The sequence below is a fragment of the Triturus cristatus genome, chromosome 6 (assembly GCF_964204655.1).
Source record: "Triturus cristatus chromosome 6, aTriCri1.1, whole genome shotgun sequence".
NCBI classification, from domain to species: domain Eukaryota; kingdom Metazoa; phylum Chordata; class Amphibia; order Caudata; family Salamandridae; genus Triturus; species Triturus cristatus.
Window position 1 is genome coordinate 322,661,283 of NC_140589.1, and position 25,250 is coordinate 322,686,532.

The 25,250-nt window shown below is 41.1% G+C and overlaps 1 long non-coding RNA gene across 1 annotated transcript in view; it reads right to left on the reverse strand.

The window, feature by feature from the left end:
* The window catches only part of LOC146816801 (uncharacterized), a 376,029-nt gene that overhangs the window by 312,142 nt on the left and 38,637 nt on the right, over positions 1–25,250 (reverse strand). The window lies entirely within an intron of this gene.

Here is a 25,250-nt window from a genome sequence, read left to right on the forward strand (position 1 = left end):
GTGTTAGGGCCAGTGACAGTTAAGCTAAAGTTGCCTTCACAATTAAAGATTCACCGTGTATTTCATGTTTCCCTCCTTAAGCCAGCAGTCCCCTATCTTCGCAAGGGTACCCCTCCCCCTGCAGTGAGAATCAAAGGACACACTGAGTATGAAGTCAAAGAAATCTTAGACTCAAGAAGGATTCGAGGGAAACTATATTACCTGGTGGACTGGAAGGGGTATGGACCTGAAGAGAGATCTTGGGAACCGGCCTTAAATGTGCATGCTTCCCACTTAATTCAACGCTTTCATTTGCAAAACCCTCTCAAACCTAGACCGATGAATCGGTCATTGAGAGGGGGTACTGTCAGGAACCTGGTGAGTGCCCTTACCATAGGGCAGTGTTATCCCAAGAAACGTAGAGTGGTAATTAAACCGGCTACTGTAAATTATTGGGTTAATGTTAACCCGGTGAAAAAAGACCCTGTCAAGATGGCCGCCACGTTGCCCGCGAAGTATCAGAGGCCCCAGAAGAGACGTTCTAGTCTTGAAGGCGCTTCGGAATGAAGCGGCTCGCGAGCGCGCTCAACGGCGCACTTCAATTTGAATCTGAGGTAGAGAAGTTCGAATTCGAAGCGCGCTTCCTTTCAAGTAATTCAGTGGAAGCGGCGCTTATTCAAAGGCATTATTTCTCAGAAGGAATTCTTTCCCATTCAAGGGTTAGTATTCTAGTGTCCAATCCTTAGTTGGGATATTAATAATTCGTCTCTTCAGAGGCCAGTTGTTCCAGCCTTCCAGGAGTTCCAAGAGTACAGCGTTGGTGAGCCCAAGAATCTTCATAGTCAAGTAAGCCAAGAATTTGCTCTGCCACAGCGCTAAGGAGACTGCAACTTTGGAGTAGCGCGTTAACCACTGTACCCTACCTTCCTAGCGTTCTTCCCTTCTCCTTTCCTTCCTCTCTATCCTTCCTTGATCCTTCTTGCGCGTACTTCCCTGAAGCCATTTACCTTCACTAAGTCAACGAGAACTGTTCCAGATTTCAGAGAAGAGAGACTTATGTGAAACTTCAATTTATTAGACAAATATTCCGAACTTTATGAGAAAACCTAAGTGATAGGTCGAGCTACCAGTAAGGTAGGAGAAGTCCCTTTCTCAGTTATTAGAGGAAAGGTTGAAAGTAGAGTTGTGATCCTAATGTAGTGTCTTCCATGTGTGCTAGGAAGCTCCAGTTCCAGAACAGTAGGAACTAAGAGACCTCATTACAGAAGAGGAGCCTACACTCTAGCAATACCTGGTAGGACAGTTAAGAAATGTTAGATATGTAATGAGCTGAACTGTTGAGTGTACTTGAATGCTTATTTCCCCTTATGTGCATTAGAATCTCTGAAGACAGAAAAACAGAAGACCAGGGATTTCAGGACCAGCTCGAGTGTCTTTCTCTTCTCTGTCCAACTCCCCTTTCCCCCTGCTTAGAGCAGCTGCTAAACGCAGTGTGTTCTGAGAGGAAGGAATTGGGAATAAGCATCTTCTGCCTCTGTGGAGAATCAACGGCCGTGACACATAGGGAGACCAGTGTTTCCCTAGTGAACAATAAAATAGATCAGCACATTTGTCGTACCGACTAATATTCCCATTCTTTCTTTCCTCTGTCCCTGCATGAACACAACGGCTCTTGTAAGAGCCAACCTTACCTTTCAACTATTTTTTATATATGTTTTTAAAACTTTTTTGATTTTTTTTTTACCGTACGCGCACGGTACGCGTAATTTTTTTTTTTTTTTTTTTTTAAAAACACTAAATATCAATTATCTCATTACAAGATCCATGAGAGACTACAATGAAAAACTGAAAATGTGATTGTGGAGAACTGGAAAAAAGGGACCATGACATTTCTGACTTACCATACCCACTCAAAGATTTATTTATTAATTAAAATTTAATTTTAATTGCTATAAAAATGGTTCAAGTTTTCGTAAATTTTCTATCTCAATCTGAAAAAAAAGAAAAAAGTATTAATATTTAATAAAACATTTTATAATACAGTACACATATTTACATATTTTCAAAAAACAATTTTTTGCCTTTTTTTTGCTGTTTTCAGAATATATTGCATTTCACTATAAATCGTGAAAGCAATTGCATTCATCACTTAACAGCAGGCAAAAAAAAAATAACAATCTCAAAGATTGTTTAAAAAAAGCCCAGAATCTCTTCTCAGTTAAACATAACATGATCGAAATGCAAAATATTATTCATTAAAAATATCATCTAATAACAAAAACAATTTCTAAAAAATACCGTCTGACAATTTTCTTACAGAAGCATAATCTCAAAAATAATATATCTCAAATAAATCCACAAAACATCTAGTTTCCTTTCTTTTAGGCCAAATGTTAATTTTAGAAATTAATTTTTGATTAAATTTCCAACGATAATCCAATAAAATTCCAAAATTTAAATTGTACAGATGTAACCGATTCTCAATAAAATTTTGGTTTCTGAAACATTAATTAGGATTTAATTAAGTCCACAATACAATTGGATACCTTTCCTTTAGGCCAAATGGTAATTTTAAAAATCTTTTTTGATTAAATTTCCAACGGTAATCCAAGAAAATACAAAAATTTAAATTGTACAGATGTTACCGATTCACTCTAAAATGTTGTTTTCCGAAACATTAATTAAGAATTATATAAGTCCACAATATAATTGGTTACCTATCCTTTAGGCCAAATGATAATTTTTAAAATCTTTTAATTTGAAAATTCCAATAGTAATCCAATAAAATGGTAAAATTGTCTTGTACAGATCTTGCCAAGTTTCTCTAAAATTTTGGTTTCAGGAAGATTAGATAGGAATTTGCTAAATCAAAAGGCAAACGTTGCTTGAAAATCAATTGTGAATCATTACACATTGTCCAGCCTTTTTCACATTTAAGATAAACTGTGCAATGTCCAGAAGTAACAGTAGGTCCATCATGGAAAATTATTGCAACTGTTACAAAAGTTTTTCCTGAAATTGATAATTGCTGTCCTGTAAACTTCTTTATTAAAGTATCTAATTTTGAACCATCAGCTTTACATCGTTGCATCATTAAAATTACATACTGTCCGTATTCCTTTAAAATTAACGTTGAAAACATTTCAGATTTACACTCACTGCATTCCATGCTATGATTAGCATCTTTAACTAATTTAGCAAAAGTGACTGTTTTACACTCTGGCAATGTTAAATAAATAAACCTTTCAGAATCCACATTAGAGCCACAGGTATGGAAACAGTTTTCACAACTATGTTCCCATTTATAAGAGAGACCAAACAAATTTTCAATGTGTATCCCTTCTTCTTCCAGTACCTGAAGAAAAAACATCAAAAATTCCTGTGCATCTTGCTGTACATTTTGAGAAAACTGTGTTCGTCCTGAACATACATCTAAAAGTTTTCTAATTTCAGTAGCACTTTCTATTTGAGTTTTATCATTACTCAGCTTTTGAAAAAGGAGACTCAACTCAGAACAGAATCTTTTTCCCTGAATTACTAATATCTGCTCTTGCAAACTTTCCAGATAAAATATAACATTCAGCACTACATTAGCGTAGCAGTTGACACCAGAGCTATTTTCAAAATGGCAACCTACAACCTCTTCAACATTTACCTTTTCCTTTTTGCTTGCAATTACATCACTCCTCTTTTCTTTCCTCCTCTCTACATCCTCATTACAGATATTCTCAATTCTCCTTTTTTGAGAAACTACACGTTTCTCCAACACAGGATACTGACCTAAATGAGGAGCATAGGTTCTTCTTAATCTATTATACTCCTTTACACAGTTTGTATCTGCACTAACTTTTGAATCATCAAAGTCTATCATGAATAAACCAGATAATGTTTTCACTCGTGACAAAGCTACATAAGCCATACCTTCTTTGAACACAGCTGAACCAATGTTTACAAATGCACAATCTACAGTCAATCCTTGAGACTTGTGAATAGTTACAGCATATGCTAGAGAAAACGGAAACTGTTTCCTTTGTACATATAAGTCTTTCACAAGCATAAAACGAACTGTACAACGACAAATGTCTATAACTTCTTCTATCTGATCAAATTTTATTTTTAAACATTCAATTCCATCTTTTTTCTGATAATTAATAAAACCTACAACTCTTCCCATAGCTCCATTAACTAAACCTTTTTCAACATCCAAATTTCTCCTTAAAAATACTCTACAGTTCATGCAAACATATAGATTTTTTGCTAATCCAGCAGTTCTGGAAATGTTCTTCTCTAGTGAATCCAATTTATTTTTCAGTTTGCCTGTTAATGTGATAGTAATTCTTCCATCCTGAATTTTGTCCACTGCTTCCAATTTCCTGATATCTTCCTTTTCCAATTTCAAAAGCTCCTCATTGAATATTGAGCATTCACGTAGAGTTGGCATTAAGCAGATGACACTTTTCTTTTCTGCAATGTTCTTGTATATCTTCTCTGCAACTATTTCTTCCTTTGGAAATAAATTATGTAGCAACCGACTCTGTAATGCTTTTTTACCAGCTTCAGTGAGTACTCCTATTCTCATATCTTTCAGAATACTTCCATATTCTTCATCGTTTGCTTGTCTCATATTAGTAGTAAGTTCCTTGTACTCAAAGAAGGACCAAATATTTGCATTACCGATGCTTCCCAATGACTTCTTTGTGTCTTCATGTGTCACAGTATTAAACACTGGTTGTCCTTTAACTGGAGTAAGCTGTAGAAGATCCCCAAAAACTATGACATGTTTTCCACCAAATAACACGTCATAGTCTCTCTTAAGAATTTGTTGCATTCTTAAATGCACAAAGGCAAGCATTAAGTTTGATACCATGCTCACCTCATCAATAATGAGAACTTGCATCTTCTTCAATACTCTTGAAACTTCCAAGCATGCTTCTCCAGTTAGCCTGTGGTATTGTATTTTGTTCTCATGCTCCACTGGTAACATTAGCAAACGATGTAAGGTGATTCCTTTTATGTTATATGCTGCTAACCCAGTTGGAGCAGTAACCACACAAGACAAAGTTGAATCCGTTTTTTGCTTTAGGTAGTTTCTGATGACTTTTATTAAGAAACTTTTTCCAGTTCCAGCTTGTCCGCTTACATACATCCTGATTGGATGAAATGATGTGCATGAGCACTCTTTTTTTCATGTAGTAATCCGTGATCAATTTTGTTTGTGATCTCTTCATAAATTTGTTGCTGCTCTTCATTCAGTTGTCTTTCCAAATTTGGTAAGTCTATAAATTCTTCTTGAGCTTGATTCATAGCCATTTCCACTTCATTCATGGCTATTGTAGCTAAATTTTCAACGATTGGTTGTCCTAGGGGATCTTGACTGAGTGTTTCTGAACTTTGGCTGTCTTGAGAACTGTCTCTAGCTACTTCAGCTGCAATTGTAGTTTCCTGTTCAATTTCTTCATTTAAAATTTGCACATGAGTTGTGAATGTACTGCATTGTATGCTGTCTTTGCAAGCATTAAAGGAATCTTCATAGCTTTGAAATTCTCCCAGTAGTTCATCCTCTGTACGCCATGGTTTAAACAGCTGTAAAAGAGCCAAGTAGTAAAATTCCTTTTTCTCAGTAGTGTCGCAACTGAGCCTCCTGTGATTTATCAAACTTCCTTTTGTTTGCTTCACCAAACATCCTTCCTCACCAATGACTTTATACTTTCCATTGTTGATGTCTTCTGCGGCTTTCCGTGAATAAATGTAGTTCTGCAGCACTTCATAGAGACACATGTTCTCCAGATGATAACTTCTCTTGGGATAATATGTGTCCAACATGTTTGATTTCAAAATATCTGTACTTTCTGGGTCATTCTCGGCCAAATATTCAATTTCTCCAACAGATTTCAGTACCCGATTTCTCATTGCTGCAAGGCCTAAACTTGCCCAAATTATTCTTCTTGATTTAGAGTAGAGACTTGCAGAAGATAACCTATCTGAACATTCGTAGGATCCAATTTCTCGATGCGATAACATCTTTAAACTGAAACTGTACAGCTTCTTACTGACAGTCTTCTCGTGAGAAATCTCTTCCCACATTTCCTTCAATTCTGTTTTTTCTGATTTCGTAATGTAAGACGTTACATATCGAGCAACAGCAATGGAATTGTCAGCTACATACTGTATATCCATGTTAGCATTCCACATGGATAAAATGACTGGGTTGTAGTCATTTATATTTTTTGATTCTTCTTTTCTTTTAAGGTTGTAGGTATTCTTAGGTGATTTTCTTGTAATAGTATGTCTCACAGATGACATAAAACTGTTTACTCTTCCATTTGAAAGAACAGGTCTAGGAAATCCAAATCGACATTTAGTGTAGTATTTATCTTTGCTCTTGTATTTCCGTCGACAGTATTTTCCACACCGATGACTTTGGAAACGTAAAACTTGCTCCTTTAACTTTTTATCTTCTGTGCTTTTTGGTATAGCACATGTTGAATATTCTTCAATGAAAGATAACACTGCTTCATCAGTATCTGTTCCAAACTTTGGGGCATCCTTAATCCACAACAGCATATGAATATGAGGAGCACCTCTTGCCTGGTACTCTTTTCTCCAAAAGAAATCCTCTACTTCTCCAAGAGGTGGATTTTTTTTATTGCAGATGAAGGACATCATAGCCTCAAATCTATGATTGAAATATCTGCAAACATTAACCGGATCCAATGAGCACAGTTCTCCTGCTGTCTTGTATTCGATGTTTTTAATGTTTGAATTTGCCTCTCGTAGAAAATCCAGTAAATCATCCCAAGCGTACTCAGCACAGCTTAGGGTAAGGAACCATGTTGGTGTTCCTAAATTCCGTAACATGCATTTTAATTCACCATGGCGTCGGTACCAATATTCATTTGTCCCACGCTGACAAGCCATCATATTGATCAGTTGTGTTTCCAAATGATCATCTCGGTGCTGCACTTTCTCCATAAAATCCTTAGCAGACACATTTTGTAAATGTACTCCACTTTTTAAAATGTGATTTACTGCATAAGACAATGCAGACAAGTCGCTTTCAAATAAAAGATGGAACAAATAAGGAATACTTTGTCGAAATCTGGGATCTTCTGCATATAGTCTTGTAGTTCGATACTCAGAAGCTGGAATCTGTTCTGGACGTTCATCGTATCGTCCTCCTTTTCCTGTAGGAAACAGCTGGGGAAAACATCGAGCTTCCAAGCTCTCCTCCCATACACTCACGGGAGTTCCTTTTGCTTTCTTCATCTGAAACAGATCAATAGTGTCTCCCATAACTTCTTTTGAATGAAGAGGATGTATGCTAAAATGTTCATAAATTTCTTCTTCCTTTGACTTGTCCACTTTTTCAATTTGACCAGTTGGTGTTTCTGTGTCTTCTTGTAAATCTTCTTCTTCTTCTTCTATATAAATTGATTCATACCATTTATTATTTTTTTTCAAATACAAATTTGCTCTTTGTACTTTTCGTACATCCACCAGCTCCTGCCAAATCTTCTTCTTCTTTGTAGGTACACCATTAACCAGAATAAGTAATGGTTCACTTTCCAAAGTATCTGCATCAATAGTTTCCATATTTTTTTTCAAATCCAAGGGCAAATACACCACTCTTCCTTTTAAACCTCTCAGTAAATCTGAAGGAGGTAATTTACCAGTTTTTGGCTCCATACGTACTATGGTCTGGAACGGATGAACACATTGAATAAGTATAGACTCATATGTATTTAATTCTGAAAGTTCGGCAGGAATAGCATCCAATTCTAAATTATTATGTACAGCTCTGGTCGGCATTCTATTTTCTTCTAATTTGTTGTAACAGTATTTACAAATACGCTGAACTTCACCCAATTCAAAACAATTTTCAAGAAATATATATGTGGCAAAATCCTTCCACTTATAATTATCTTCATTTTCACTTTTTCTATAGAGATCAACATACCTGGTTTGTTTTCTATAATGAGTTCTGCGGCAACAAATACAAGTAATATTTGGTCTTTCATTAGAGATTTTTTCAAATTTTGTTATGTGATCATTAAATGTCTTACTTACAAATGGTTCTACATTCTCTTCCACTTCTTCCTCATTTACTGTGTCCTTTTCTGCACTGTCTTGTTCAGGACCAAAGTAACAAAACTGAATTTCATCAATAACCTTCTCTACATCTGATACTGACCCACGGAACAGAGCCCTATTCAATTCATCTAACTTTATTGCTGGACTTTTAGCAAAATACAACCGTCTCACAAACTTTCTCATTTCAGTATGATGAACAGCCAGCATCCTAAAATGATGAAAAACACTTTTACACACTTTTCTAGATAGACAAGCCAGAGAATGACCCTGCAAACCAGTATTCTCTCTCACTCGGCATGGATCTAGACTTTGAAGCACCTTAATCTTCTGTTTTACACTTTTTTTACTATATTCTCTTAGAAACTCACGAAATTTATCAATAGATTCCTGACGCACAGTGCAAATACTACTACAATTCCAAGTGTACACTGGGGCTTTAGGACGTCTCCCCATCGCCTCATCTGCCATCACTTGTACCTCATCTCTTGGAACCATTTTCTCCTTCTCCATTATACAACCATTTTTCACTTCGAAAGCACGACCTCTGGTGTCAACTGCATGCAGCAAACTATTACTTTGAAAATAACTCTCTTCATTAAAAAAAGGTTCACTACTTGAACTATGCATCCATTCTCCTAAAAACACTTTACAAAAGTTTGTTCTTTTCACTTCTCTTTTCCTTTTGCTTTGTGATTTCAGTACATTGACCATTTTATCTAATGTACGCATCCTATTCAAAATTAAAATGAATAGTTTCCTTTTTAATTCTAATGCCTTAGCTGCAATGGCTTCAATTTCTTTTTTTCTCTTATAAAATGTTGCCTTTTGCTTATATTTCTTCACATCCTTTATCAAATTGGACATAACTCTTCTCTGAAACATTTTTCTACGTATCTCTTTAAACGCTGTTTTTCTGTTTAAAAAAATCTTTATAGTTTCTGAAGGTATATTTGCATTAACTAAATGCTCAATTTTTTCCTTTTCTTTCCTATTTAAAACATTCTTTCCAGTACAGACATTTTGTACATTTTTCCTTCTTTTGAAGATGTTCTTTAAAAAATCTTTTGTTTGCTTACCAGAAGACTTTCTTTTTTTCCCAACATGAGCATCTCCAGGTAACTTAGGTCCTCCAGTTGTCTTCAAATATTTTTTTTTCTGGTTTTTCCTTAATCTTGATATTGTAGGCATCTTAAATTTTGTTCACTGCTCTTCAGCAATACCTGAAAAAAACTAAAAAAAAAATCTTTATTTTATTTAAATATATTACTACATTTTTTATGATCTTTTCAAATCTTAAAATACTAAGTACCCCTTTCCTACAAGTGAAAATCACAATAACAACATCACATTAAATATCTAAAAACAATTCCTGTGTACACACAGAGTCATGATTTGATATTAGGCCGAAAACGAAATTTCTTTGCCAATTTGAAAGCACACTTCCTACTGTTTTTTTGGCAAGTGATAAGTACTTTTACAATCTGACACATTTCTAATCCACTTTTCAGATTCTCAAAAAAGCACATGTCCAAACAGCTTTTTCAGACCAGCAACATGTGTAACCTGGGTGACTGACTTCACTCCAGCAAGGGCAACCAGCCTTAGTGACGCTGAATGTATTTGCATTACTGACTGCAACCTCAAACCCCACTCAGTTGTAAATACTGTGCATGATTCCACAGGATAAGCAGCTGGCTGTGTGCTAAGAGTCTGCTTCTGCACAAAAAAAATAGTTCCCCCTTTCCTACTAATGCAACTGTAAAATTACCAGAGCAATACGCAATAAATCTCTGCCTGTAATTCCTCTTTGCACACAGAGTCATGTTTTCATATTAGACAGAAACCGAAATTTCTTTGCCAATTTGAAAGCACACTTACTACTCTTTTTTTTGGCAAGTGATAAGTACTTTTACAATCTGACACATTTCTAATCCACTTTTCAGATTCTCAAAAAAGCACATGTCCAAACAGCTTTTTCAGACCAGCAACATGTGTAACCTGGGTGACTGACTACACTCCAGCAAGGGCAACCAGCCTCAGTGATGCTTAATGTATTTGCATTACTGACTGCAACCTCAAACCCCACTCGGTTGTGAATACTGTGCATGATTCCACAGGATAAGCAGCTGGCTGTGTGCTAAGAGTCTGCTTCTGCACAAAAAAAATAGCTCCCCCTTTCCTACTTATGCAACTGTAAAATTACCAGAGCAATACGCAATAAATCTCTGCCTGTAATTCCTCTTTGCACACAGAGTCATGTTTTCATATTAGGCCGAAAACGAAATTTCTTTGCCAATTTGAAAGCACACTTACTACTCTTTGTTTTAGCAAGTGATAAGTACTTTTACAATCTGACACATTTCTAATCCACTTTTCAAATTCTCAACAAAGCACATGTCCAAACAGCTTTTCCAGACCAGCAACATGTGTAACCTGGGTGACTGACTTCACTCCAGCAAGGGCAACCAGCCTTAGTGATGCTGAATGTATTTGCATTACTGACTGCAACCTCAAACCCCACTCGGTTGTGAATACTGTACATGATTCCACAGGATAAGCAGCTGGCTGTGTGCTAAGAGTCTGCTTCTGCACAAAAAAAATAGCTCCCCCTTTCCTACTTATGCAACTGTAAAATTACCAGAGCAATACGCAATAAATCTCTGCCTGTAATTCCTCTTTGCACACAGAGTCATGTTTTCATATTAGGCCGAAAACGAAATTTCTTTGCCAATTTGAAAGCACACTTACTACTCTTTTTTTTTGGCAAGTGATAAGTACTTTTACAATCTGACACATTTCTAATCCACTTTTCAAATTCTCAACAAAGCACATGTCCAAACAGCTTTTTCAGACCAGCAACATGTGTAACCTGGGTGACTGACTTCACTCCAGCAAGGGCAACCAGCCTTAGTGACGCTGAATGTATTTGCATTACTGACTGCAACCTCAAACCCCACTCAGTTGTAAATACTGTGCATGATTCCACAGGATAAGCAGTTGGCTGTGTGCTAAGAGTCTGCTTCTGCACAAAAAAAATAGTTCCCCCGTTCCTACTAATGCAACTGTAAAAAGTACTTTTACAATCTGACACATTTCTAATCCACTTTTCAAATTCTCAACAAAGCACATGTCCAAACAGCTTTTTCAGACCAGCAACATGTGTAACCTGGGTGACTGACTTCACTCCAGCAAGGGCAACCAGCCTTAGTGACGCTGAATGTATTTGCATTACTGACTGCAACCTCAAACCACACTCAGTTGTAAATACTGTGCATGATTCCACAGGATAAGCAGCTGGCTGTGTGCTAAGAGTCTGCTTCTGCACAAAAAAAATAGTTCCCCCTTTCCTACTAATGCAACTGTAAAATTACCAGAGCAATACGCAATAAATCTCTGCCTGTAATTCCTCTTTGCACACAGAGTCATGTTTTCATATTAGACAGAAAACGAAATTTCTTTGCCATTTTGAAAGCACACTTACTACTCTTTTTTTTGGCAAGTGATAAGTACTTTTACAATCTGACACATTTCTAATCCACTTTTCAGATTCTCAAAAAAGCACATGTCCAAACAGCTTTTTCAGACCAGAAACATGTGTAACCTGGGTGACTGACTTCACTCCAGCAAGGGCAACCAGCCTTAGTGATGCCGAATGTATTTGCATTACTGACTGCAACCTCAAACCCCACTCGGTTGTGAATACTGTGCATGATTCCAAAGGATAAGCAGCAGGCTGTGTGCTAAGAGTCTGCTTCTGCACAAAAAAAATAGTTCCCCCTTTCCTACTAATGCAACTGTAAAATTACCAGAGCAATACGCAATAAATCTCTGCCTGTAATTCCTCTTTGCACACAGAGTCATGTTTTCATATTAGGCCGAAAACGAAATTTCTTTGCCAATTTGAAAGCACACTTACTACTCTTTTTTTTGGCAAGTGATAAGTACTTTTACAGTCTGACACATTTCTAATCCACTTTTCAGATTCTCAACAAAGCACATGTCCAAACAGCTTTTTCAGACCAGCAACATGTGTAACCTGGGTGACTGACTACACTCCAGCAAGGGCAACCAGCCTCAGTGATGCTTAATGTATTTGCATTACTGACTGCAACCTCAAACCCCACTCGGTTGTGAATACTGTGCATGATTCCACAGGATAAGCAGCTGGCTGTGTGCTAAGAGTCTGCTTCTGCACAAAAAAAATAGCTCCCCCTTTCCTACTTATGCAACTGTAAAATTACCAGAGCAATACGCAATAAATCTCTGCCTGTAATTCCTCTTTGCACACAGAGTCATGTTTTCATATTAGGCCGAAAACGAAATTTCTTTGCCAATTTGAAAGCACACTTACTACTCTTTTTTTTTAGCAAGTGATAAGTACTTTTACAATCTGACACATTTCTAATCCACTTTTCAGATTCTCAAAAAAGCACATGTCCAAACAGCTTTTTCAGACCAGAAACATGTGTAACCTGGGTGACTGACTTCACTCCAGCAAGGGCAACCAGCCTTAGTGATGCTGAATGTATTTGCATTACTGACTGCAACCTCAAACCCCACTTGGTTGTGAATACTGTGCATGATTCCACAGGATAAGCAACTGGCTGTGTGCTAAGAGTCTGCTTCTGCACAAAAAAAATAGTTCCCCCTTTCCTACTTATGCAACTGTAAAATTACCAGAGCAATACGCAATAAATCTCTGCCTGTAATTCCTCTTTGCACACAGAGTCATGTTTTCATATTAGGCCGAAAACGAAATTTCTTTGCCAATTTGAAAGCACACTTACTACTCTTTTTTTTTGGCAAGTGATAAGTACTTTTACAATCTGACACATTTCTAATCCACTTTTCAAATTCTCAACAAAGCACATGTCCAAACAGCTTTTTCAGACCAGCAACATGTGTAACCTGGGTGACTGACTTCACTCCAGCAAGGGCAACCAGCCTTAGTGATGCTGAATGTATTTGCATTACTGACTGCAACCTCAAACCCCACTCGGTTGTGAATACTGTGCATGATTCCAAAGGATAAGCAGCAGGCTGTGTGCTAAGAGTCTGCTTCTGCACAAAAAAAATAGTTCCCCCTTTCCTACTAATGCAACTGTAAAATTACCAGAGCAATACGCAATAAATCTCTGCCTGTAATTCCTCTTTGCACACAGAGTCATGTTTTCATATTAGACAGAAAACGAAATTTCTTTGCCAATTTGAAAGCACACTTACTACTCTTTTTTTTGGCAAGTGATAAGTACTTTTACAGTCTGACACATTTCTAATCCACTTTTCAGATTCTCAACAAAGCACATGTCCAAACAGCTTTTTCAGACCAGCAACATGTGTAACCTGGGTGACTGACTACACTCCAGCAAGGGCAACCAGCCTCAGTGATGCTTAATGTATTTGCATTACTGACTGCAACCTCAAACCCCACTCGGTTGTGAATACTGTGCATGATTCCACAGGATAAGCAGCTGGCTGTGTGCTAAGAGTCTGCTTCTGCACAAAAAAAATAGCTCCCCCTTTCCTACTTATGCAACTGTAAAATTACCAGAGCAATACGCAATAAATCTCTGCCTGTAATTCCTCTTTGCACACAGAGTCATGTTTTCATATTAGGCCGAAAACGAAATTTCTTTGCCAATTTGAAAGCACACTTACTACTCTTTTTTTTTAGCAAGTGATAAGTACTTTTACAATCTGACACATTTCTAATCCACTTTTCAGATTCTCAAAAAAGCACATGTCCAAACAGCTTTTTCAGACCAGAAACATGTGTAACCTGGGTGACTGACTTCACTCCAGCAAGGGCAACCAGCCTTAGTGATGCTGAATGTATTTGCATTACTGACTGCAACCTCAAACCCCACTTGGTTGTGAATACTGTGCATGATTCCACAGGATAAGCAACTGGCTGTGTGCTAAGAGTCTGCTTCTGCACAAAAAAAATAGTTCCCCCTTTCCTACTTATGCAACTGTAAAATTACCAGAGCAATACGCAATAAATCTCTGCCTGTAATTCCTCTTTGCACACAGAGTCATGTTTTCATATTAGGCCGAAAACGAAATTTCTTTGCCAATTTGAAAGCACACTTACTACTCTTTTTTTTTGGCAAGTGATAAGTACTTTTACAATCTGACACATTTCTAATCCACTTTTCAAATTCTCAACAAAGCACATGTCCAAACAGCTTTTTCAGACCAGCAACATGTGTAACCTGGGTGACTGACTTCACTCCAGCAAGGGCAACCAGCCTTAGTGACGCTGAATGTATTTGCATTACTGACTGCAACCTCAAACCCCACTCAGTTGTAAATACTGTGCATGATTCCACAGGATAAGCAGTTGGCTGTGTGCTAAGAGTCTGCTTCTGCACAAAAAAAATAGTTCCCCCTTTCCTACTAATGCAACTGTAAAAAGTACTTTTACAATCTGACACATTTCTAATCTACTTTTCAAATTCTCAACAAAGCACATGTCCAAACAGCTTTTTCAGACCAGCAACATGTGTAACCTGGGTGACTGACTTCACTCCAGCAAGGGCAACCAGCCTTAGTGATGCTGAATGTATTTGCATTACTGACTGCAACCTCAAACCCCACTCGGTTGTGAATACTGTACATGATTCCACAGGAAAAGCAGCTGGCTGTGTGCTAAGAGTCTGCTTCTGCACAAAAAAAATAGTTCCCCCTTTCCTAATTATGCAACTGTAAAATTACCAGAGCAATACGCAATAAATCTCTGCCTGTAATTCCTCTTTGCACACAGAGTCATGTTTTCATATTAGACAGAAAACGAAATTTCTTTGCCAATTTGAAAGCACACTTACTACTCTTTTTTTTGGCAAGTGATAAGTACTTTTACAATCTGACACATTTCTAATCCACTTTTCAGATTCTCAAAAAAGCACATGTCCAAACAGCTTTTTCAGACCAGAAACATGTGTAACCTGGGTGACTGACTTCACTCCAGCAAGGGCAACCAGCCTTAGTGATGCTGAATGTATTTGCATTACTGACTGCAACCTCAAACCCCACTTGGTTGTGAATACTGTGCATGATTCCACAGGATAAGCAACTGGCTGTGTGCTAAGAGTCTGCTTCTGCACCAAAAAAATAGTTCCCCCTTTCCTACTTATGCAACTGTAAAATTACCAGAGCAATACGCAATAAATCTCTGCCTGTAATTCCTCTTTGCACACAGAGTCATGTTTTCATATTAGTCACAAAACGAAATTTCTTTGCCAATTTGAAAGCACACTTACTACTGCTTTTTTTTGGCAAGTGATAAGTACTTTTACAATCTGACACATTTCTAATCCACTTTTCAGATTCTGAAAACAGCACATGTCCAAACAGCTTTTTCAGACCAGCAACATGTGTAACCTGGGTGACTGACTACACTCCAGCAAGGGCAACCAGCCTTAGTGACGCTGAATGTATTTGCATTACTGACTGGAACCTCAAACCCTAAAAGTATTCCTCATTTTTAATAATACACATTATTTTATGGTGAAAACATAGTCCATATTATTTTACATGTTCCTCACATTTAAATTTCTCCCAAAACACAAAATGATAAAAACAACTTCAACAAAAGGAATTCCAATGCTATTATTCATTTCTTAATTTACCATATACATCCCCTCTCAAACTCTTAACTCACCTTTATAATTAGTTAGTTGTGATAGAAATGTGGCACTCAAACAGCAGATTATGAGAGCCAGGATCTCTGTTCTGTACACCTCTCTCCTCTCAGCAGAACCAGATAGTGGCAAAGTTTCCCTCTCTTTTTCCACACATATACATGTTAAGTTCAAATCTCAGTGCTTCCCCCTTTTTTTCAAATGTATTCACACATTTCTATTGGTTGAAAACCAACCCTTTTCCAAAAGTACCCTTCCCCCAACTTGACTTCTGCCTAGCACCCTTCCCCCAACTTGACTTCTGCCTGCTACCATAGCAACAGCTCATGGAACACTGCTGTCTACAGTCAGGTCAGAAGTTCGCCACACAATGTTTCATTTTCAAGGAGCAAGAGTGCTTGACTTTTCAAACCTAACAGCAAATCCATAGTACTGTTCTTTGATAACACATTTCTCTGTACCAATACAAAACATGCTTCTATAAATTGACACACACAGCCTAGTTTTTAGTGTAGAATGATGTGAAACAGCCAATGAGTTCTTTTTATTTTAAAAAAATATGTATGCCTCCATTTCCAAACTGTCTTTCATTTTTTTTTCCCATTCTACTGAAATACACCTCCTGAGTGCATCCAGATCTCCTTTGAAGATGTTCACAGTGTGGATTGTAGGGCACAGCTATGTCTTCTGGAGTGAAAAGTATGCAGAGAAAACAGGTATGGTGAGAGACCTTGCTTTGCCAAATGTAGACATTAAATGGATTGGTCAGAGAGGGTTAAAGTGGCACCAATTGATGCCATTGGTGAAATCCTTCATGCAAATCCAACACCCTGACCTCATAATAGTGCACTGTGGTGGCAATGACCTAGGCACTTTGACTGGGGTAGGTCTGGAAATGCTTATGAAGGAGACCTTTGCACAACTGTTTTCACTTTTCCCAAAAACTGCCTTTGTGTTTTCTAACATATGCCAAAGGCAAAAATGGAACTGGTCCAATCATTTCTGTCCGCAGATTGACAAAGCAAGAAAGCACGTCAACAAATCTGTTTCTGCTTTCCTCCGTGACTATGGTATGGGTTCCATTTACCACAACAACTTGCGTTACGACATGCAAGACATTTATAGAGGAGATGGTGTACACTTCAGTGATGAAGGGAACAGAGTCTTCCTCTTGAACCTTAGACTCTGCATCGGTACTTACTTGTAGGTACCACTAAAAAATCACAATAAACACAACGGCTCTTTTTAGAGCCCCCTAATATCTAAACACTTAAATCTGCATTTAATTTCATTTTTAATTTTTTTTTTACCGTACGCGTACGGTAAGCTTACCGTACGCGTACCCCGCGATTTTTTAAAAAATTAATAAATGTTTTTTTGTACTTTTCTGTCCTTCTTTGACCCCCTTTCAAATGTTAGGGGGTCTGTAACTCTCTTCCTTGCCCACTTTTCAAGTTATCACCCTTTTTTTTCTGAGTGAAACACACAAAATGGCGGCCGCCGCTTCCTAGTTTCGACCGATTCGAATGTTTACTAGGATCTAACAGCCAATCAGAATCGCGCTCGCGCACGTCACCATACGCGTACGGTAAGCGCACCGTAAGCGCACCATACGCTGGCTCAGATATATATATATTGATTTAAAGGCTATTTTCTCAGAATCTACTTAACAGATTTACACCAAACCTACAAAAGGCACTTCCTTGACCTGAGGACTACCTCTCTGCCAAATTTCAAGTAATTCAGTTCAGCCGTTCGGGCTGTAGCTCGGACTAAAGGTCCTATGGAAAAATGCATGGGAAAAACGCGTTTTGGGACCCCCCTTTTATCTCAGCCCCCGCTTGACGAATCCCCCCCGAGACTTTCAGGGTAGGAGCGGAGCGTAGCGCCCCATTAGTTTTGAAAATTTCGCGAGGATTCGTCGACCGGCGCCAAAGTTATTCCAAATAAAATGTTACGGTTTTCCTATGGAAAGAGGGTCCTAACTATAACTACCTACTGGCGACCGCCAGTAGGTAATTATATATATATATATATATATATATATATATATATATATATATATATATTATCTACTGGCGGTCGCCAGTAGATAGTTATAGTTACAACCTAGTTTCCATAGGAAATCTCAAAATTCTATTTTGAATAACTTTGGCGCCGGTTGACGAATCCCTGCGAAATTTTCAAAACTAATGGGGCGCTCCGTTCAGCTCCTACCCTGAAAGTCTCCGGGTGATTCGTCAAGCGGGGGCCGAGAAAAAAGGGGGGTCCCAAAACCCGTTTTCCCCATGCATTTTTCCATAGGACTTTTAGACACAGCTACAGCCAGAACGGCTGAACAGAATTACTTGAAATTTGGCAAAGAGGTAGTCCTCAGGTCAGGCATGTGCCTTTTGCATATATGGTGTAAATCCGTTCAGTAGTTCCTGAGAAAATCAAAAGTAAATTCATATACATATCTGGGTAGAGCCTAACCACACATCTCATTGTGAGATCTGATTGGCTGTCAGCACTTCAAATGTCAAATGTCAAATGTCATTTGAGATTGTGACCTGGTAGGCCTCTCTGAGGAATAATCAACGGAGGCTAGAGGGTTGCGCTGTATGAGTGTTTATTTCTTTACATATTTCTTTTCTGTGGTAGATTCCCCAAAGGTATACAGTTCCGTGGTATGTTATAATCGCTTCTTCTCAGGGTCCGGTTGGGAGTTTGTAGGTCCTTCCTGCCTCTCCTCTACGTTTCGTCACGTTCCTTTCCCTGGGCTGTTCCCTTCTTGTGATGACGGTTTCCCCTGCGCTAGCCACTCCTCTCCTGAGGGGTGGCTGGGCGATTCACAGGAACGTTGGCCTCCTGGCGCTCCTTCCTTGGGCCGTGGTCTGCAGGTTTCCGTCCGCTGGTCTTCCTCGTCTGCTTCTCCGATCTTTTCCGCTACGCGTTCTCGCTCCTCTTCTTCCGGGTTTCCCTCGGCGTAGTGTGCGTCCCCGTCTTTTCTTCTGACGTCCTCTTCGGTGATAGGTGTTCGCTCCCTTTCCCTTGAGTAGGGGGCGTGGCTCGACCCAGGTTGATTCCAGTTAAAGGAGAAGTTACTCCCGGCGTCGTCCTCCGGTCCCCACTCTACTCCATCATTCCGCGGTGGGTCCGCCTGGGAAAGGGAAGACAAGTCAATGTAGTCCGGGTGGGGGTTCCACCAGTTTATGTGACCCGTACTGAGTGGAGGGGTTGGTTGTGAGCACCCCTCGGTCTCCCGGTCACACACCTCCCCCCTAAGCTGCTCCCGTTCGGGGAGCGGAATGACCCGGGATAGGAAGTCTGCGTTACCATTGTCACTGCCCTTACGGTGTTTGATACTAAAGGTGAACGGTTGGAGGGTCAGGAACCAACGCATTATTCTAGGGTTATTCCCCATGTTGCGATACATCCACGTCAGGGGCTCGTGGTCGGTGTAAAGGGTAAATCGTGTGCCTTCCAAATAATAACGCAGTTTGTCCACGGCCCACTTGATCGCTAAACACTCCTTCTCTATGGTGGAGTAGTGAACCTCCCGGGGAAATAGTTTTCTACTAATGAATAGAATCGGGTGTTCGGTTCCCTCCGTGGACTTTTGGGAGAGGACCGCTCCTATCCCTCGGCCGGAGGCATCAGTTTGCAATAGGAACGGGAGGGAGAAATCTGGTGATATTAACACTGGTGAGGAGGTAACGATGTCTTTTAGGGTTTGGAATGCTTTTACTGCGTCTGAGGAGGGATCTGGCAACGGGTACCTGCCTTCCGTTTTTTAAGTAGATCCGTTAGGGGAGCTGCTACATCCGAAAAGTTGGGTATGAATCTCCTGTAATACCCAACTAGACCGAGAAAAGCTCGTATGTCTTTCTGGGTTGATGGGAATGGGGTGTTCTTGATTGCTTTCACTTTCTCCTCTTGGGGCGCAATTACCCCGTGGCCTAGTACGTAGCCTAGGTATTTCACCCTGTCAAACCCTACCTTGGACTTGCGGGAGTTGACATGGAGCCCTGCCCTGGTGAGGCACCCTAGTATGTTACTCAGGTCTTGGAGGTGTTGTTCCCAGGTGTTGCTGTATATGACTATGTCATCTAGGTACGCTGCAGCACAGCCCTGATGGTTTTGCAGAACAGTGTTCATGAGCCGTTGGAACGTGGCGGGTGCTCCATGCAGGCCAAAGGGTAACACCGTGAACTCATATAGTCCATCGGGTGTGGCGAAGGCTGTCTTTTTTCGGTCTTTTTCTCTCAAAGGGACCTGCCAGTACCCTTTTGTTAGGTCTAGAGTACTGATAAATTGTGCGTTTCCCAATCGTTCGATTAGGTCATCTACCCTGGGTATCGGATATGCATCGAAGGAGTAGATGCTGTTCAGGGCGCGAAAGTCCATACAAAACCTCAAGGAGCCGTCTGGTTTGGGCACAAGGACAATGGGGGAACACCATTCGCTGTTGGACTCCCTTATTACCCCCAGTTTTAACATGTCCTGCACCTCTTTCCGTATGGCCTCCCTTCGGGATGCAGGGATTCGGTAGGGTCGTTGTTTTATTACCCTTCCTGGTTCAGTCTCTATGGTATGTTCCGCGAGGGTTGTTTTGCCAGGCAGATCGGAGAAGGTGGGTTTAAACCGACCACATACGGCTTCTAGTTCCCTCCGCTGAGTGCTGTCAAGTTCCTGACTGACCACTAACTCTCTTATGGTAGTCGACTCCTCAGTGATAGGGGAGGCGAATCGTATGGAAGGCGGCGGTGGCCCGATCCACTTCTTTAAGAGATTTATGTGGTAACACTGGGTTTTCCTTGGTGTTATCTGTAAACGATAAGTCGTTCTCCCCAGTGTGTCAGCTACAAGGAAAGGACCAGACCATTCTGATTTGTATTTACCCATAGAGGAAGGTAGTTTCACCAAGGCCCAGTCACCCTGTTGTAAAAACCTCCATTTCCTCCCTTTATCATAGAAGGTCTTTTGTTTTTGTTGGTTCTTCTCCAGGTTCGAATATGCCAAATCCCTGAGTTTCCCTATTTTTGCTTGGAGGTTGCGGGTATAATCGAGAAAGTGTGAGGTTTCCTCTCTCTCTTGTCTCTCCCACGCCTCTTTCGTCATCTCCAAGAGAGATCTGGGTTGCCTTCCGTATAACATCTGGAAGGAAGAACAACCCAGACTACTCTGGTCCTGACTCCGGAGTACATAGAGGGCCAATGGCAGGAGTCGGTCCCACTCTCTTCCTTCCATGATCAACATCTTCCTAAGGAGGCGTTTGAGGGAGCCGTTGTACCTCTCGACTAAACCGTCGGTCTGTGGATGGTACACTGAGGTCTTCAAATGTTTAATATCGAGGGTTTTACACACCTCTTTCATTAGTTTTGATACGAACGGGGAGCCCTGGTCCGTTAAGATTTCCTTGGGGAATCCCACTCGCGAGAACAGTTCTATTAAACACGATGCTATTGCGGGGGCATTCGGGGCTCTCAATGGAAAGGCTTCAGGGAATCTGGTGGCATAGTCTACGACCACCAGGACATAGATGTGTCCGTTCTTTGTCCTCGTAAGGGGTCCTATTATGTCCATTCCTATCCGGGAGAAGGGGGTCCCGATGATCAGGAGGGGCTGTAATGGAACGTCTGGGGGTTTATAAGTGCTCTGTCTCTGACAGGTTTCACACTGTTGACAGTACCTCTTTAAAATCGGAATAAACCCCCGGCCAATAGAAGTGCCTGAGGACCGCCTGCGTTGCTTTCTCTGCCCCCTGATGTCCCGCCGTTAAGTGTGAATGGGCGTAGAACAAGATCTGTTCACGGAACTCCCGTGGGACTAACAGTTGTGGTTCAGATTCAGGGTCTTTTACGCGGTACAGCAAGCCATCCCTAATCAAGAAGTGGGCTTGGAGGGGAGGAGCGTCATGGGGAGTTATACCGGCCTCCCATGCATGTTTCAGTGTGTTATCGTTTTCCTGGGCAAACTTGAAGTTCTTATTTATTACCCAAGGATCCGACTTCGCTAGAGCTGCATCCGCCTCTTCCCTTCCTGCTGTGGGTGACTGTTTCTGTTGGTGTTTCGTTAACATGGTAAATATTTTCAGGAAGTGGGGGTTATCTGTCCCTATAATCAATTCCTCTGGCAGGTTCTCCACCACCCCCACTCTGAGTATCTCTGGTGTTCCTCCCTCTATTGTTGCTGTTACCATGGCTACAGGGTAGGATTTAACGTCCCCATGGACACATCGGATATGGACCACCGCCCCGGGTAGTAAGTCTCGGGGACGTGTGTATTCCCTCATGACCACCGACTGTTTACAGCCTGAGTCTAACAAGGCCTTTATGACGTGTTCGTTAATTTTTACTCTTACGTAGAAAGCTGGCCCCATCTCCGCGGTATACAGGACGGTTCTTGGCGCATATCCAACGTCCATAGGTTCGTCGTGTGTTTTATGTTGGGGACACGCTCTTGCTATGTGTCCCCACCCTCCACAGTCGAAACATTGTGGCCCCTTAGGGGTGAATACGTCGGGCGGTTTGCTTCTGGGTCTGGGGAGTTCCACGGGTCGTCGAGATCCAGGCTTCACGAATTTTCCCGGTAGGGGTTTGTAGCTCTTCTCGGGCTCTCCTGTTCCTGATTTGGCCTGAGCTCGGGCAAAAGTTGTGGCCATTTCCATGGCCTCCTTTGTAGTCAAGTTCGCATGTTGACGCAGCCACCGTTGGGTGGGATATGGTAGATCGTCTAGAAATTGCTCAAGGTATATCTTGTCTAATATGTCCTCTTTGGTGCATTCCTCTGGTTTGAGCCACTTGTCTGCTGCAAACTTTAATCTATAAAACAAGGTCTTGGGGTTTTCCCCCGTCTGTCCTTTATCCTTCCGAAACCGTAGTCGGTATGCCTCCTCGTCTAACCCAAGATGGTCTAAAATGATCTTCTTGATCTCTCCGTAAGGAGTAGTACCGGTCGGATTGGCGACCTGATAGGCCGCCTGGGCCTCCCCCGTTAGCAACGGGGTGAGAAAAAAAGGCCATTTTTCCGGGGGCCACCCGCAGGCTCTTGCTGCCCGTTCGAAATTTGTTAGGTAGGCGTCCGGGTCATCCCCCTGCACGAACTTTTGTAGGGCCACTCCCGCTGGGCCATGTTGCGAGGTACGGGGTAGGGGATGTGGTCCCACGGTTTGATCCGCAACCAATTTATGCAGTCCTGCCATCTGCGCATTCATGGAATTGGAAAAGACCTCGCGGTCGGCTTGGGCCGATGTGAGTTGTCTCTCTAGGGCCCATCCCAGTTTATCTTGCGCTTGTACTAAGTGTTGTATCAGTGCTTCCATCTTTATCGACGGAGAAATCCCGGGTTTCGGCACCACTTGTGACCTGGTAGGCCTCTCTGAGGAATAATCAACGGAGGCTAGAGGGTTGCGCTGTATGAGTGTTTATTTCTTTACATATTTCTTTTCTGTGGTAGATTCCCCAAAGGTATACAGTTCCGTGGTATGTTATAATCGCTTCTTCTCAGGGTCCGGTTGGGAGTTTGTAGGTCCTTCCTGCCTCTCCTCTACGTTTCGTCACGTTCCTTTCCCTGGGCTGTTCCCTTCTTGTGATGACGGTTTCCCCTGCGCTAGCCACTCCTCTCCTGAGGGGTGGCTGGGCGATTCACAGGAACGTTGGCCTCCTGGCGCTCCTTCCTTGGGCCGTGGTCTGCAGGTTTCCGTCCGCTGGTCTTCCTCGTCTGCTTCTCCGATCTTTTCCGCTACGCGTTCTCGCTCCTCTTCTTCCGGGTTTCCCTCGGCGTAGTGTGCGTCCCCGTCTTTTCTTCTGACGTCCTCTTCGGTGATAGGTGTTCGCTCCCTTTCCCTTGAGTAGGGGGCGTGGCTCGACCCAGGTTGATTCCAGTTAAAGGAGAAGTTACTCCCGGCGTCGTCCTCCGGTCCCCACTCTACTCCATCGTTCCGCGGTGGGTCCGCCTGGGAAAGGGAAGACAAGTCAATGTAGTCCGGGTGGGGGTTCCACCAGTTTATGTGACCCGTACTGAGTGGAGGGGTTGGTTGTGAGCACCCCTCGGTCTCCCGGTCACACATGTCATCAGTGATGTCATGAGTGATGTCACTGACCATGTCATGAGTGATGTAATATGTGACGTCGTCAGCAGTGCATTGCGGGGGCGCGAGTTATAGTTAGCTGAACTAACTATAACGGGGGAATTTCATTGGTTTTTCACGAGTGAAATGTCCAGCTAACTATAACATGTGTGAAACCTATGGTTTTTTCAGTGAATTTGCAAGGTTTTTAAAATGCTAATTCCTAACTATAACGTGTGTGAAACCTTTGGTTTTTTCAGTGAATTTGTACGGTTTTTTAAATGCTAATTTTTGAATTATTTAATTAAATAATAAAAATAAAATTCATATGTATTCATTTATATATTATCTGTATCCTTTTATTTGTTTTTGCTCTTTTTTTAAAATTTCAATTAGGATAAAGTTGAACAGTTTATTTAATTTTTGCAATTAATTTTTCTCCACTTTTTTTTTTTATATAAATTCTTGGGGTGCGCGCTCTGAGCGCGCTCCTAGTACAATTTCGTACGTTTTTTATGAATACCGTCGTACGTTATTTACGTACGCATATATACGTCATAGTGCGCGCTGGGAGCGCGCACCCAGTACGTATGCGTACATACGTACGCATGCGTGCGTGCGTCCTACGCGCTCCACGCGGTTTACTTCCGCATACGCTAAAATTACGCGCAATAACGGTCGCGTATACGCGTGTTCAACGTATGCGCGTTCCGTGCGCGCATATGACGTATGTACATGCGCTCATACGTGTTCGCGCATGCGTAATCACAAGGTGCGCGCTCTGAGCATGCTCAGTGCGCGCACCTCGGGTATATGCATAATAAAACAGCACTTCTTATTGGTTATCATTACTTTCAGTTTCTGATTGTTTCAACACCACACCCAATCCCCTCATGGCAAGTCATGTGATCAAGAATCATCACTTTTGATTGGTTTGAAGTACTTTCAGTTCCAGATTCTTCCCAAACCACACCTACTCCCCTCATTATTAGTTCTGATTCCTTTGGAGAAGGAGCTATTCTGTTGTTGAGAGACAATGGCTGAACAGCAACCATCTTCAGACAGTGACCAGGACACTCTTGAGAGGCAGAGGAACAGGAAGCAGAAAGACAGCTTTATATGGCAGTTTTTCACTTTTCCAGAGGGACAAAAAAAGGTAAATGCACCTAAAGTTACATGTGTACTTTGTCAAAAAGTCTTGTCACGTGGGAATCCTAACAAGAAATATTATTTTAGCATTCACACTATGTTGAGGCATGTTGACAAAATGCATCCAGTGACTTTTCGTCGAGCTTCTGGAGCAAACCCTCCACCTGCTCTACCGACGACATCTGCAGCAGCTCAGCCGAGCACATCTTCGGCAGCTCAGCCGAGCACTTCTTCTGCAGTGGTGCCTTTGCCTTCTTCCACACCTCTTTTTGCTAGGTTGTCCACACGCTGCACTGATTGCGGTAAACTTATTCCTGTGGGTGAGACCAGTCTTG